General features: G+C 39.3%; 1 protein-coding gene across 2 annotated transcripts in view; it reads right to left on the bottom strand.

Moving 5' to 3' along the window:
• Window positions 1-16,279, bottom strand: part of CDK19 (cyclin dependent kinase 19) — a 133,394-nt gene that overhangs the window by 20,608 nt on the left and 96,507 nt on the right. The gene's annotated exons all lie outside the window — the stretch shown is intronic.

Below are 16,279 nucleotides of genomic sequence, written 5' to 3'. Positions count from 1 at the left end.
CCTTAAAATGAAAGTATGAAATTGCCAGTGAGAAGAAGGTTACTAGCAGAAAAGAAATGGATTGCTACATTGACACATACGCATCTGGGATCTAAATCTGCAAAAAGATGTTGAGATCATATGAATACTGAGCGTAGATTGCTAAATACAAGAGCGTAGAGACTTGCTTAGTAGTTGAGGTTAAACTAGATGACCCTGGGAAACCTTTTAGATTTTATCATATTTAATAGCATAAATATAGAAAACAATTTAGCCTGAATTTATAGGGCTACTAGATAAAAACACCCAAACAACAAACCTAACTAGAGTTCGGTTTATTAGATTCAGACTAAAGAGAACACCAAGCGAAGTCTCTTGTTTGTTGCAACTAACCTAAGACTCAAAACCCCACCTGCTGTCAACGGTGGTGTTTGGCCCATGCTGCCTGTGAGACACATGGTATCCTGAAAACAAAAACACACTGCTCTCTATGTAGGGAATGAAAAAAGAATGACCATACTCTCTTTGCCAAAACAGGTCAGTTCCATTTCCATCATGCTGCAGGTGCGGAGCTTGGGGTGTCCCAATTCATAAGCCTTTCTCCCTACTTACAGGGAAGTCTGATAACATTTCATTCATTGTTTTGACAGGGTATAACTTGCTCTCTGTGCATTACATCACTTTCTCAGGGTTCTGTCTTCCTTTGATTTTCTTATTAGCCTACCTGCACGAAAACAAGACCTTTAGCTCTTGAGATTTTATCTGCTCAAGCAGCTAATGCAGCATATTAATCACAATCCCTGCCTGAGTAGTAGGCATAAATTATCTACTCCAGAATGGAACTTACTGATTATTTGAAGAAGAGGATCTTCATTTAACAGTATCTGTTCACTTGTTTTCACTAGATAGAAAATTTTTTTGGAGACTCTTTACCTAGAGGCCAAAGGAGTTGCAGCCCTCTTGGTTTTCATGGCATTCTGCAGTGCTCACTGCCCATCACACAGTGAGGGAGAGGCTGGGCTGCTGCTCATTATTCTATTCATCACTGCTCTATCCAGACTGACCTTTTCCTTTTAAAGAAAAAAATCTAGTATTCTTGTCGACAACAAAGCTGAACTGGGAAATCTCCCTGGTGTAACATAGCAAACTTCAGAACTCTGTTCCTCCATCAGCTGAAGCGTGAGAGAACAGAGCCGCTGTGGCAACACACTCCCCCTTCCTGGCTCTGTGACTGACACCAAGAGCGCATTTTAAACCCCTTGAGGATTCAGAAAGACAGACATTGTACCAACTGGATATTACATCTGAATAAACTCCCAAGCTGGTGTTGATTTTCTATGGAGTGGCATTACTGGACAAGCCAAGTAAGAAAATAATTTAACTCTTATTAGTCATTATATTCTCTAATAGTTCACAGTGCTGGGGTTCAGCCCTTTAGGTTTCTTGCCAGATACTCATCAGCTTCAAAGAACTAATACAGAGTAACCCAAAATACGTAGTACAGAAAAATTGAAGCTTAATTTTCTGTTAGTGAAGATTAAACAGCTGGAAAAGGCCTCACAACCACACAGCTCAAGCAAGTCAGGGTCTTCCCTTTGTGAAACTTGTATGGAACCTGATCTCGAATGCATCCTTGGCACATACTGAAACCATTCTCAGTGCATAATTTTTGGCCAGGTTTGGCTGGGCCCTTTTCTTTAAAATAACATTCATAATTTACAGCAAGTATTTACCACATGCGGCATTTTTTCTAGCAGGGACGCCTCATTAAGTTCTGGCAAGTTTAAAAACTTCATCAATACAAGCAGTCTGAAAAGGTATTTATCTCCTACATTGTCCGTATTAGTGAAGAAAATACAAACTTCAGCTCTAACTATGGAAAAGATTTATCAATAATTGGCAATTTCCCTATCCAGTGCCATTTCATATGTCTCCAGTTTGTGGTCATTAAAAAAAGATTAATGGTTATGTACTCCAAATCTATTCCAAATAAGATGTGCTACCCCTCAGAAGTGGGCATTTACAGGTGCAAAGCTTAAAACAAATAAGCAGTATTTTTCAAGTACAGTGCATTATTAGTCGAGTGAACATCATTTACCTCTAGCACAAGAGAATCTTCTTATAATGCTCTATAACAATTTCATTATAAATAAATTTCCTTTTTAAAGGCAACCACCAAAAATTAGTGGCAAAAATTATCCAACAGTTGGTTCTCTGCTCCCCCCTCTACTAGTGATCAAAGAGGGCAAGTTGTCGCATTGCTCCCAAGTCAAAGCTAAACTACAGAGAGTATCCACTTTAACCTGTTATGTCCCAGACCCACTGAAAACTGGGACACATAGGTCCGACAAAGTTGCACCAGATACCGTTTTCCCATCTTATGTCCTGGAAGAATCCCAATAAATTTATCAGGGTAACACAACCATTCCTGTAAGGATGGCTCTGTTTCCTACAGTCTCTTCTACTATCATTAGGTTTCAGGAATTATCTCTGGTAAAAGGTTTTTACTGTTTGTTTGGGATTTTTTGTTGTTGTTATTGTTGGGTTGTTTGGGGTTTTTTTTTACATTTCTGTTTGGTTTTACACTTTGCTCTCCAAGACTTCCAGACTGCCACTTTCCTCAAGTTCACACTGAACCTGAATGCAAGCTAATTTTTCTCTCTGGCTCTGGAAAGAGGGGTGGGAGTGAGGCCTCCATAGCATACTCCTTTCCCCAGACTCCTCACCAAACAGCTTGCTCAGGTCCCATTCAAATCTATTCTCTACTAAGTATCCTTCCACTGTAACGATATTCTCAAGTTCCACGTGATTTTATAAAAGGAAAAAATGCCAGCCTTTCAAAGTACGTCACTTGTGGCCGCTAAACAGACTTTCTGCACGTATGCCTGAGTGCACAGATTATTTGAATATCTGAATGGCTGCCCATGTCCCAGTTTTACAACCTGTGACTAATAGCTTTATAGGTCAGCTACTAAAGCTGAGAAAATCCTGCATGTCCCACTCTACTTCAGCACTGTACTCAAGGAGCCAGTACAAAAGGATGCTGACATAGCTATTTTAATGACAGGGCTGATTAAGCAGAGAAATGCTCATGCCTTCTTTCCTGTCTCTAGCACAATAAACTAATTTCTGCATTTCTTTCAATATTTTGAAAACATTCTTTAAGGATATTATCACCATTTAAGACAGTAAGACAATGTATTGAGCAATACTTGATTCTCAAAATGAAACATCTTTTCCTATGCATATTAACTAAAATGTTTCATGAACACAGGACAGAGTCCAAGATTGAATACTAAATGGTTCTTAACTATATCCAAGAAAAGAAATACATCAACAAACGCTTAGTCTCATGTAATTCTTTAATAAGATTCTGTTAAAGTAACTCAGTCAAGAATTGGAAAATATCTATTTTGCTGCAATCAATCTGAGAAATTCACCATTAGTGAGGTTTGGTTTAGTAGTATCAGTACTTCAACCAACCTGCCTTTTTTGTTTGTTTGTTTGTTTGTTTTGAACACAAAGTCGATTCTAGGACACATCTGAATGCTGGTAAAAAGTGAAGAGCGGAGGGAGACACCAGAATACAGTTTCTCTACATCCACCAAGGACTAAAGCAACAGCCAGGGTGACCAAAAGCTAGTTAGCAAGGCCTTAGTCCAAACAAGGCAATCCAGGACACCTGTAAGAGCTAAAACATTTAAGATTCACCAAAACTTTCCAATCAAGGCAAGGACAACAAATACATCAACATACTGAAAACCTGAAAGGGGGCTGTGCAGGCAAATGTTTCTAATTATTTCAAATAAATATTAACTGGTCTAATGAAAAGGTGTGATACATTAAAAAAAGATCTTGCATCTGTTACGCTGAGCACAGCAGCAGGTTCTAAACTTACCTGGAATCTGTACACACAGCCAACTAGGAGCACAGAGATAACGTCAAAAAAAGTTTATTAATTTTTACACTGTTTCAAATACCTAGAGATTAGGTTTAAGAGAAAAATATACCTCTAAAGGGAAAATTCTCATTTATTCGGCCTGATGAGGTGTACAGAACATACCTGTTACATACTTGTTGCTATCACAGACACAAGGGAAAGATCCTCCCATTCATACACTAAGGTCTCGATTTTTATATGCTTCATTTAAACTTTAGTCAGCCTTGCTACTTTTGGCTGGAATAAATTTTCTTCACAGTAGCTAGTATGGGGCTGTTTTTTGGATTTGTGCTGGAAACAGTGCTGGCTGTTACAGGGATATTTTAGTTATTGCCGAGCATGACACAGAGCCAAGGCCTTTTCTGCCTCTCACCCCACCCCACCAGTGAGGGGGCTGGGGGGGCACAAGAAGCTGGGAGGGGACACAGCCAGGACAGCTGACCCCAGCTGACCGAAGGGATACTCCATGCCATGTGACATCATGTCAGCACAAAGCTGGGGGAAGAAGGGGGAGACTTTCAGAGCGATGGTGTTTGTCTTCCCCAGTAACCGTTATGCGTGATGAAGCCCTGCTGTCCTGGGGATGGCTGCACGCCTGCCTGCCCATGGGAAGTGATGAAGGAATTCCTTGTTTTGCTTTGCTTGCGTGCACAGCATTCGCCTTATGCATTAAACTGTCATTATCTCAACCCACAAGTTGGCTCACTTTTACTCTTCTGATTCTCTCCCCCATCCCAGCAGGGGGGAGTGAGCAAGCAAGCAGCTGTGTGGGGCTTAGCTGCTGGCCAGGGTTAAACCACGACATCAGTAAAACAGGAAGTTGAGGAAGAAGTGGTTACTAGCCTTTTAAATTTGACACCTTCTAGGGAGAACTGAGAATGGGGTCAAACATTTACATGTGACAGGCTTTTCAAGGGGAAGCAAAAAATGGTGTCATTAGGCTAAAGGTCAGAAATTTGCTATCACTCATTGCTAACTTAGGTGATGTTTACTGATCTTTAACAAACAGCATCTCAACAGAACTTGACTGAAGAACACAAGTGTATGCTGTAAAGCCAAAGATGACTCCTCTGCAGACAGACAGAATACCTCTCAGGATACACTCACAGCCAGCCAAATGTGTATCTAAGAGCAATGCTTTATTTCAAGAGTGTGTAATCTCGATACAGAGTCGAGAGAATTCAAAACTTTTAAAGGCAAAACTGTATTAATTCAAAGTAGTCATGAAATCTATTATCCTCACTTTTTTTAACAGTATGGCTCCATACTAGCTTTTTAAACTAAGTTGCCCTCTTCTCATGTTTGTACTAAGAACTAAATTAATTTCAATTAATACAACCTTTAAAATTTTGAAGCATCTTGACTGAAATTCTGAGTTCACTGAAATCAACTGTAATTTTCTACAGGCTTTAGTGGGCCAGGATTTCTCCATTCTCCCTAAAGAGTTATTTTAGGTTGTCAAAATAATTATTTTCTATTTAAACTCCTATCCCTCAGCATACCATCATTAAATGAAGATCCTGGATCATATGATTTCAAATTTCTGCTGTGCATTAGACACATTATCTAGCTTGCAACAATACAGTTCAATTACTATGGTAAGGTTGACAACACAGGTACAATAGATTTAATACTGGGAGAGGCAACAGGACCAGAGTCCCTAAGTAGTCCTCTCATGCAGCAAAAATACAACTGCAAATGAAGAAATCCTGTTGAAGAACTTAAATCTTTAATTTACAGAACTTCATATGCAAGAATTTGGAAATTCCAGGTTTACAGTTCTATATGCAACCTTGTATTTAACTTATGCAGCCTATGTACTGAAGAAAACAGGAACCTCATGGAAGGGAAAATGCCATCCTATTAAGAACTGTACCATAGAGCATGAGAATTCAACTGTTCCCAACATCCATAGCTTGAGAATTAAACTTTTACCAAAATTACACTGCTTTTGTAACGATTTTCAGTGCCTGCCCTCCCAAATACTCCTCCCCCATCCCAAATCCTAGATACCACATTTTCATCAGCAATTTTTTAACTCTTCACTAACCAAGACTACTACTGTATAAACTACAGACTAACTACATTAGCTAGCAGTTGAGCAGCTAACATCCTTGCGAGCCAGCACAGAGTGGTGCTTGTATGAATGCAGAATAGATTGATGGTTGCATCTTCTTTTTTCTCTTCTCAGTTCTTCTTCCAGAAGCTGGGGTGGACTCCAGCCTCAGGTGACATAGCTTCAGGGCAGGGAATTAGGTCACTGAGACAACTTCTGAGTTCTGGCAAGGAAAGCATGTTACAGCCTTGTTTTCTCCCTAATCCTAAACCCTCAGATACATCAGAGACTGCAGAGGGCTAATATTTTTATGCCAATGCCAGTATCTCCAAGACGTAGTAAAGAATGTACCGCTACTTTTGTTCCAGCAACAGCAGTGCTTATGCCTCAGAAGGTCCAAGAGATACTGTGATGGGCTGCCAAAGTATTTTTCACCAGAACAAAAGTGGAAAGAAAAAAATGTTCATTCAGTGACAACTCATCAGAAGTACAAGGAATGTAATGAGTGACACAAAAGGCAGCTTTGTCGCCTCAGGGCTACTTTCCCCTACCAAATATCAAACAACTGCAGCAAGTAAAGGAAATATGAAAGCTTCTCATCGCAAAGGTCACAAGTCTCTTTTATACAGCAAAGTATTAGCAGGTCTAATACTGAACTTGTTATCCTTTCCTCCTGTAATGATGAAAGAACGGAGAACAGGCAAGATATGCTGCTGTTTGGTAAAAAAGCATTTACAAAGCTTTTCAGGAACATCCATAGCTTTGCATTTGCAATTTATCATATGGAATAAAATAAATAAAATAAAATTAAAAAAAAAAGACTGACAGTATCATCTGATCATAGGACTGGAAAGCCAGGAACTCATGATTCCCAACTATAGTGCTTTAGCATTGACTTCCCTGCCCTGCTCCTCCATTTTTTTCCCCATTTTATTCCATCACTGCAGGTAAGTGTCCAATATCTATATTGTACAAATAGCATAGCAAATTAGCAAATTGTTGCCATTTTCTCTGCTCTTCTGAGCTGTAGCGAATGAGAAAATAGTAGTACATATTCTTTGAAAGCAAAATACACTTTTTTTCTGATTAAATGCAGACTATATTAACAAGAGTGGAGCTCTTGGAGGTTAGCTCCATGCTAAATGAACAGGGACAGTGAGTTTATAATCTGTTGTGTGCTCTCACTTGGCTTGTGTCATTAGCTATTGCAACTTTTTACTAGGTCCAACATGTAAACACCTTCAAAAGGTAACATGAGCAAAAGACCTGCTATCTGGTAGATGGAGTTTTAACATGAAACATATGAAAAGCACTTTCCTGGTCTGCTCCACTTCACAAGCCATGACAGTCTTTTCTGGGAGTTATTAAAGCTTTTGATGTCTACCTTATTTCAGTCAACAGCGAGGGATGCACATGAAGAAATCTTGCCTTTAAGATAGCACAGAGAAGCTTATTTGTTCTTCTAAACAGATTGCTTTACTTTACAATATCTTAACATTTCTGTTACTAAGGGGTTCAGCCTTACACCTCTTTCTAATAAGGCACTGACAATAACTCTGATATAATTGTGATTCCATTGGATAAGCAACAAAATAACCTGCTGTGAAATGCAATTCTGATGTCAGTCACAGCTATTCCTAAGAAGTCTGCTTGTGAAGCAATCCCACCTGTCCTGAGAACAAGTCATTCTACTCAATCAGTGCTGTAGTGTTGAAAGTTTCAGTTGATATTGCTGAAATAATTGTGCCTGAAGATCAAACTGACAGATTAGCTAAAAAAAAAAATAAAAAAATTCCTCTGCACCATAAGTGTGCATCTCGTTATGATATTAGGTACTTGGTTTCCAGCCAAATCAACTTCTGTGAGTGAACTTTTCATATACAGTAGTAAATAGAGCACATTAAAAGCCTTCACTACTGCACTAATTAGCTAGGGTAAAATGCTTGTGGAACCAGATTTTACAACAGACAACCTTTTGGATCTTTAAATGGCAATCTTATGTTTCATTTAAGAAAGCCTTTAGTCCATTGTTTTGTAAAGGAAGCCTTAAAAAATAGAATATCTCTGTGATGCAAGTTCAACCCTGCACCAACCCATTCACCTGCTCATATATAAAAGGAACAACATATTTGCAGTACGTTCTGAAGAATCACAATATATTCCAACTGACATGCACAGAATGGAACTGAGTATGAAGAGTAAGTGGGCAAAATGCATCTCCTAACCTTCTCCAAATGCCGATTCTTGCTTTTCTCATGTCATCACTCATGTTCCATTTCCACATTATAATCCATTATTTGCTCTGGGCTATGACAGACATCACAAGAACTACTCCCCTAACTTTTTTTTAACTGAGCTCACAGTGTAGGTTGCTTAGAGTGGTTAGAGAATCAGTCCTGCTCCTGCAAAGCTCATCTGACTGGTAAAGGGCAAAGCCAGTGAGATACTAGGGAAGGAAAAGCTTGCTCATATAAGAGGCCCTATGGTTACTAACAGTTGGGAAGAACATGAAGCTGATACTCTGAGGGAAAAATAATTAGAAGGAAGAAGACATGGAAATGAGACTATTACCATCAGGGAGGGTTTTTTTGGCCCACAAATAACTGATTATTTTTGATGTACACAGGACTAAGCATAGACAGACTTTTGAAGGCATCTCTCACTCCAAAGTTGTTTTTAATCACAAATTACTGTAGAGGATATTCTGCCTTCTAAGTATTTTTATGTTATATTTTCCTGCTCTAAAATAATCCACATACAGTTAAGTCACAGTAAACATCACGCAATAGTAAATCTGCCAAAATACTGAATAAAAAGGTAAAAGCACCTGGTTCTTTCCTTCATATGTTTTGCAAGAGGAAAGAACCATAAACATATGAAGTAGTATTGGGTGACCACAGGCAGAAGTTTACAGGTTAATTTACAGAGCAATCTAAATAAGAACAATCAGCAGATTCTAGTTGTGATTGATGATTCAGTGGGTTTTGTTTTCCATTTCTTTACTTTTTTTAACGTCCAGAATGTTTGTATTTCTCAAGCTAACTGCAGATTCTACATGACATCCCAGGTTTTCAGACAAATAATCAACTCACTGAGTTAAAAATAATTGATAAAACACTTGTATGGGAGCTCCTTGTTATCATTGACTGATTTTATCTTCAGGACAATACCATTAAGTAGCATCCCTACTTTATCAATAATGAAACCACGTGAGATGGATTAAATAACATGCTGTAGGCCACATACAACACCTGGGACTGAATCAGTACTTAAATCCGAGTCTCCTGAGACCCAGCTTACTGTCCTAAGAGATGAAACTTTACTGTCTGCCCCACATTAGAGTGCCTCCATTAGTTTTACAACAGCAGAGACAGATCTAACCCACTGCCCTGTTCTCGTTCTCCTGACTATTAAGCTAGTATGCATTCACACCTCTTAGGCACTTCAGAATTTACAGTGGCCTCCACATATACTAGCTAATTTCCAGGCATCAAACATACTTGAGAAGCAAGAGTGACACAGCCATTAGAAGGCAGCAGGAACTAGTGTGCTAGATCTCAAAACAGTTAACATGTCAGCATGTAACAATCCTGCAGACAATATGCCTCGAGCTGCTGTTAGCATCTCAAACTTCCCAAAATACTTACTAATGTAGCTTTAAAATGTTCTATTTAAGTGACTTAATACTCCTTTCTATAACTTTATAATTCCTAGCTGACTGTAGTTATACAAGATTGTGGACTGTAGCAAGTGCCTTTTTTTTTTTTTTTAATATATAAACCACCCACCACTTGTATAGTATTTTAGAGATCACTGTCAAGCAATAGGAAAAACAGCAGTAAATCATGCAGCACCTGCAATAACTAGATAAGAGAGCAACAACTAAACTTTGGTATTAAAGTATTTTGCCTCTCAGAAAAAGCATGAGAACAACTGTGATAATCAACATAAAGAAAGTTTACCGCATGCCAAAACAAGTTTACCACAAAATATCATCTGAATCCAATTACTTCCCATGTCATATAACATTGCCCAGGGCACGAACAAGGCTCCTTTCCTGGTGTAGCCTGAGTTTTTCTTTTCGGAGCACATAAATGAGTATTTTTCAAACTCCTCTACATTTCTCTTCTAATTTTTCCACAATCCCTTCCTCCCAAATCATAACCTCTCACAAACAGGAATGTGGATCCCTGAGCAGCAAACAGAAGCTGATTGACTATAGATTTGCTCCTCCTAATTCTCTCTCATGGATGTTTAAAAGCTGTCCCCATACTCCCATGGCTCCACAAACCACAGGTGGGAACCTCCTCTGTGCATTTTTGCTGAAGACTTTTCAGTCTTCTGGTTGGCCCCATTTGTAATTTCTGGTTTACCATATTTTCCAGATAGGTCTTATTTTTTGCCTCCTTCCCCCCCAGCACTCCCAGAACAAGAGACAAGAAGAGCTTTAGGCATCGGTCCAAGATTTCCAGAGGCCCCACAGCGCAGCCAGTGTGCCAACAATCTGTGCGCGCACAGTAATGACATCTGATGCACTCGGAACGTGTGGGACTTGCTGCAGAGGCAATATGGAACACATATGCACATATTTCCATCCTAAATCCTACCTAATACACCCCAGATATTTCCCCCTCTCTTTTTTTCATGCCTGAAGTCCAATGGAGTTGTTGGAACTCTGATGGATCCCAGCATTCATTATAAATTAATTTCCTCTGATACACCTAGTATTTTCCTGTGACATTTGCTTTCAAAGGCATTTTGATATCTGCTTATACCTTTCACACATTTTCAGCTTCCATAACCACATGCTAGTCTGGAAATAGAATGAGGAGACAGCGCACTGCCCAAGCTTTGAATTACAGTTTCTCTGTACCTAAAACTTGTTCGTGCTGGTAAATGCAGTTGCCACATGGCCATTTCTGACATTCCTGCTGACTATAATCTAGACAAGTGAGGAAAGGTAACTAAGCAATAGCAATTCCTCAGGTTCTCGGATTTATTTTTCCACAATAAATAATCGCATCCTTTTGCAGTGCAGGACAGTGTTTTAGCCTGGTGGTTGAATGATCATTCTGCAGAACTTTCTTGCCAACAAAATCCAAATCCTCTAAAATACTATAAGCCATCTGATAGTACTTATCAAATATATTATTTCTTTAATTAAGGCAAGTGGTAGAGAGAGGTAAGATAACATGTTCTTATTTGATAGCACTGCTAACTATACAAGCTGCAACTTGATAAAAATGCCTTAATCATACTATTTTCTTGATACTATGCTAAAAGATGCCCCAGAATGAATCATAGCAGACTGCCATGTTTTCTTAAAAAACTATGATGAAAAAGAGTTCCTACAATGTACTTACTAGAATATTATTTTCTATTTTGATGTTCCCAGAGTGGAAAAAAAATAAAATCTAATTAATGTCTCCTTTCAAGCTGAAGGCCTGCTTACCTTTTCCTTCATTTTACAGCAGTCATTTCCTTTACTTTCCTTAAAATTACAGTGCAGCAGGCTTTGCCCACAAATGCAAGCAGCACTGTACCTTGCCACTTACTTCAACCTTGTTTCTTCAGGTTGTTAGAAAAACAACCTAAACTACCTGTCAGATAGTTGGGTCTTTAGGTTGCTGTTAGAAAACAGCATTTTCTGTTGTTCAGTAACTCTACAAACTCAGTAATTTTATTAACATTTCCATGATTGCAAGCACTTTACATTTTTGCAGTTACTTGGTTTCACCTGAAGCTTGTTCAGGATACTTTTAGTTGTATGTTTTAATTCTTTGCTAGAGTATTTAGGATCTGATGAACACAGGGAAACAGATTCTGTTTTTAAATTATGGTGCTGGAAATGCAGACCAACTTCCACAGGCTACAATGAATTTAGCACAGGTTTATATTGTAGTAACAGAATAGAGAGTGGCCTTTGGCTTCTACAACACCATCTTCCCAACGTGTATTCATCTGGTAATTAAGTTGCTTGTAACTATGGTAGCAGATTGTATAGAAAACTTTATTAACAAGTAGGGCTTAGATTATAAATTTTCACAGTTAAAGAAACTAAATATTATTTCCCAATAATATTTGGGAAACCCTAACATGAGCTTTTTACTATCCTTTTAACATGCAGAAAGCAAAAGCTGTTTCTGTTTTGCAGCAACAGTGTTTTTCTGACTCTTGTATTTCCTTAAAACATGATGTTATATACATGATGAACTTGTATATACTTGTTCTGCAAGAAAATACATGAAATGTAGAAAATTTTATTAGTATGAAGGGACAAATTAAACGAAAGGGGGAAATGTCACTGAAAAACTACCTCTAAAATAATAAAATATGCTTATATATTCCTTTGTGTAATACATAGTCCTTTCTAAACAGACTGTATTTAGTCCAATTTTTCCCCAAACTTAATCCCACCAACTGTAACTAAAACCAGGTCCAGAAAACAAAGACAAAAATCCTGAATGATACAAAAGTAAAATCCTAATTTAACTCTTTGATCATGTATGAGAATTATTTCCACTTAAGCAAGCATACCTAAAGGCTTCACTGCAAGAGCAAAAACAAATTGGACACTATACTAGACAGTGCCCAGAATATTATGAATACATAGCTAATAAACTTGTATGTGAAGATAAGATAAGGAAGAGAGTATGAAATACTGAATACAGAAAAAATACTTAAAGTCAAGACTAAGCCAGTAAAAACCTAAGCAAACATTTGAATTATGTAGCAATTATTGGACAATATTCAGCATGCTGCAGTGGAGAACTGATGACAATGCATTCCTAGTAAATTCTAACAAAAAATCTCTCTCACAATGAAAAAATTGGAAACAAATAGACTAAAGCTGGCATGACATGCTTTTAGCTTGATTTTATTGCTATTTACTAATTACACAAAATTATATATCACATAAAAGGCATAAGAAAATAACTATGGAAAATAAGCAGTTACAACAAATAACCTGTCATTTCCTTTTTCATAAATTGCTATATGCAATTATATGCATATATTGCAATATATACAATTGCTATATTCACCTTTCTAAATTATTATTTCCAACTGAAGAGCAGTTAAATGAAAATCTTATATAATTTAAGAGTTTTATTAATAAAAGTGATATGTTAGGGCTCCTGAGAATTATGTGATATTAAGAGATGTTAAAATTATATTTCTTGCACAGACATCCAAGAGAGTTTTAAGAGTTGCATCCTTTGCCAAAAACATTAGTATTCAAGTTAAAGTCTCACTAGCGTGCTTCGCTCATTAAGATTGCCTTTTTTTAAGTGCACATAATGCTAGAAGCAAAACACAAGTCTGGACTCATAAATTGCATGAACATCACTGCTGTCATTCTGTTACCCACTTCTTCCCTTTGCCTTAAAGCTGCACATAGATCACCTCCATGTACCTTTATTCTTTTATCTTCCCTTCAGTCACATGCTGCTTTAATCCTTTAGTCAGCCTACAAATCTCACCTTGCAACTTTTCTTGTTTTCATTTCCATATCTTTTACTTTGTTGCTTAAACTGTTTTGAGTGCCCTCAGCACTCACGCTGCACACCAGGTACTTACTACACGACCCATTCATGCCCCTCCTGGGGATTCACTGGTAAGGGTCTGATACGAGAAATAAAAGCCTCAGAAATAATAAACTGCAAGCAAAACCAGATCTCTCTGAAGTAGCATCATCCTCTGAAGTTTCACAGGGACTCCTTGTCTGTGTTTTAGTATAGACTACAGATCCCTCAGGGCAAGAAACAAGTAATTTATGACATAATTAAGAAAAACAACAGCATTATACTAATTCACTCTTCAAAAAGATATCCTGAGATAACGGTATATTATCACTCACCTACATCTGCAAACAATATGCTATCTATCAAAAACAGGTAACTGTCACGTAAAGTAACTTCCCAGTACCACACATGCAGGTCACTCAGCTGGTCCATTCACATCAGTGTTTCACAAAATCAACACAGTCAGGGCAGTCTAAGCATTTAATTTACAGGCGTTTAAGGTGATCCTCTTGGTATGTTCTTGAAACACTTCCAGTAACTCTTTTCACCCACTACAGGCTACAGCAGGCTGAGACTGCAGGAGTCAGCAGCCCAGCTTACACGGTGACAGATCTGCAAAGCAGGCTCTAAGAGTCTCCTTCAGACAGTGTGGGACTGTGCCACAGCGATGCAGGGGGCACGACAAAACTCCATCCCCAGCACCCACCGGAGGGGACACCCCAAGAAATCAGAGGCCTCAACCAAGAGAGCTCCACAGGGGGGACTGCCACCCAGGACTCAATCTGCAGGGTGACACTGGCTCATGGTGGGAGACAGTGCCCCAAACAGCGAGCCACCAGCAAAAGGAGCTGTGGCAGGAGGTGAACAGGCTCTGTAGCATCCCAGAGCACAAACAGGACACAAACGGGGTTGCCTCAGGGACCTTGCAAAGATTTCTGGAGGACACTGAGGTAAATTTCTTCATGCAGATACTACATGTGTCATCTCGGATCTGCTACTCAGGAAGAAGGAAGATCTGGCTGGGGATATGATAATCAACGGCAGCCTTGGCTGTAACAACCATGAAGAGGTGGAGTAGTGAAGGCAAGCGGCAGAATACAGGCCTCAGGTTTCAGGAAAAACTGGCTGGATCATCAGGGTCCGAGGACGGTGGTAACTGGAAGCTGAGTACAAGTGAAGCACCACAGAGGCCTATGAGACCTTTCCGGTATCTTTACCAATGCCAAGGAGAAGGAGATGGAACATGCCCCTGCCAAGCTGTGGATGAGGGAAAACTGGGGAAACGGTAGAGCTGCCATTCAGAGGGAACTAGACAGGCAGAAGGAACAGGCCACAGGAAACCCATGAAATTCCGTGAGGACAAATATGAAGTCCGGCACCCATGATGAACTAACCTCCTGCAGTAGTTCAGGTGGGGTACTGACTAGCTGGAGAACGTCTCTGCAGAAACAGATGGGGGTTTGCTGGACATCAGGGGAAACGCAAGCCACCAGCATACCCTGGTAGTGATGACTACTAACAGTATCAACAGGATGTATTGGTTCTATCAACAGCAGCACAGCCCGCAGACTGAAAAAAAAGTGATTACTCCCCTTTACTCAGCACCTGTTGGACCACATTTGGGCCACTTTGGGGACCTAAATACAAGACAGACTTTGACAACCTGGAGTAAGTTCATTCAAGAGCCCCCAAGATGGCCAGAGGCTGGAGAACCTGCTCTGGGAGAGCTGTCTGAGGCACATATGCTTGTTCAGATTGAAGAGGAATCTATAAGCAGCACTTCCAGTACTACAGAGAGGTGACAAGAGATGATGGAGCCAGACTCTTTACAGTGGTATGTGACAGGAGAATGATAGATTGAAAGTATAAACTGAAACAAGGATTTCTGACTAGGTATAAGGAAAAAATTCTTCACTGTGAGGATGATTTAGCACTGGAGCAGGTCATCCAGAGAGGATATGGAATCTTTGTTCTTAGAGGTTTCCAAAGACCTGGCCGGACACATCCCTCAGCATACCCCGTCTGAATTCAGAGTGGACCATGCTTTGAACAGGCAGATGGATAAGAGGTCTCCTAAGGTCCCTTTCAACCCAGTTGAATCTATCATCAATTAGTATTTTACTTTGGACCAGGAGTTTGCTTTTGAAATGAATCTGATTGTTCACACCTATAACAATTAAAAGTGCGCTTAGAAATTATTTTGGGATGAAATTGAACCAAAAGGTGTGCACCAGCCACTCCTGAGCAGTAGTCCACTGGACCAGGTCAGAGTACGCCCAAAGTACTCCCCTTTCTCCAAAACACTGATAATGTGGATGCTAGCTACTCAGTACCTTTGTGCTTTACAGATACAGTTCTATTGTGTCACACTACTTGCTAATGTAGACACTGACATCTGAAGAGTTATGTTTTTCCATTTCAGCAGATGAAAAGGAACACTGGCACATAAACCCCAACTTTTTGGCTTTTTGATGTTGACAACCTTTGTCCAAGGATAGAAATGCAAGTTACCTGCCCGAAAGACTGAACGTATATATCCTCACTAGAGCTATGCAGAAGTCTTTTTGCCCTTGTTAACAGTTCCTGCACATTCAAGGCAAGATCAAAAAATCAAGCAGCATTTTGCCCAACTCTGGTCTTCCTGCACTGGAGGATTCCAAATGGGAGAGGAAAGCAATACAGAACTGTGAAGTGCAAGTCCACATCAAAGAAGTCAGCTGACAGTTCATAATTTTTTCAAACCTTTTGCTGTATATGTTTCATAAACAGGAGTTATTTCAA

The sequence above is a fragment of the Falco punctatus genome (genome assembly GCF_963210335.1).
Source record: "Falco punctatus genome assembly, chromosome: 5".
Classification (NCBI taxonomy): Eukaryota; Metazoa; Chordata; class Aves; order Falconiformes; family Falconidae; genus Falco; species Falco punctatus.
Note: the sequence above shows the minus strand (reverse complement) of the source record. Positions and strands in the feature narration are given on the sequence as shown.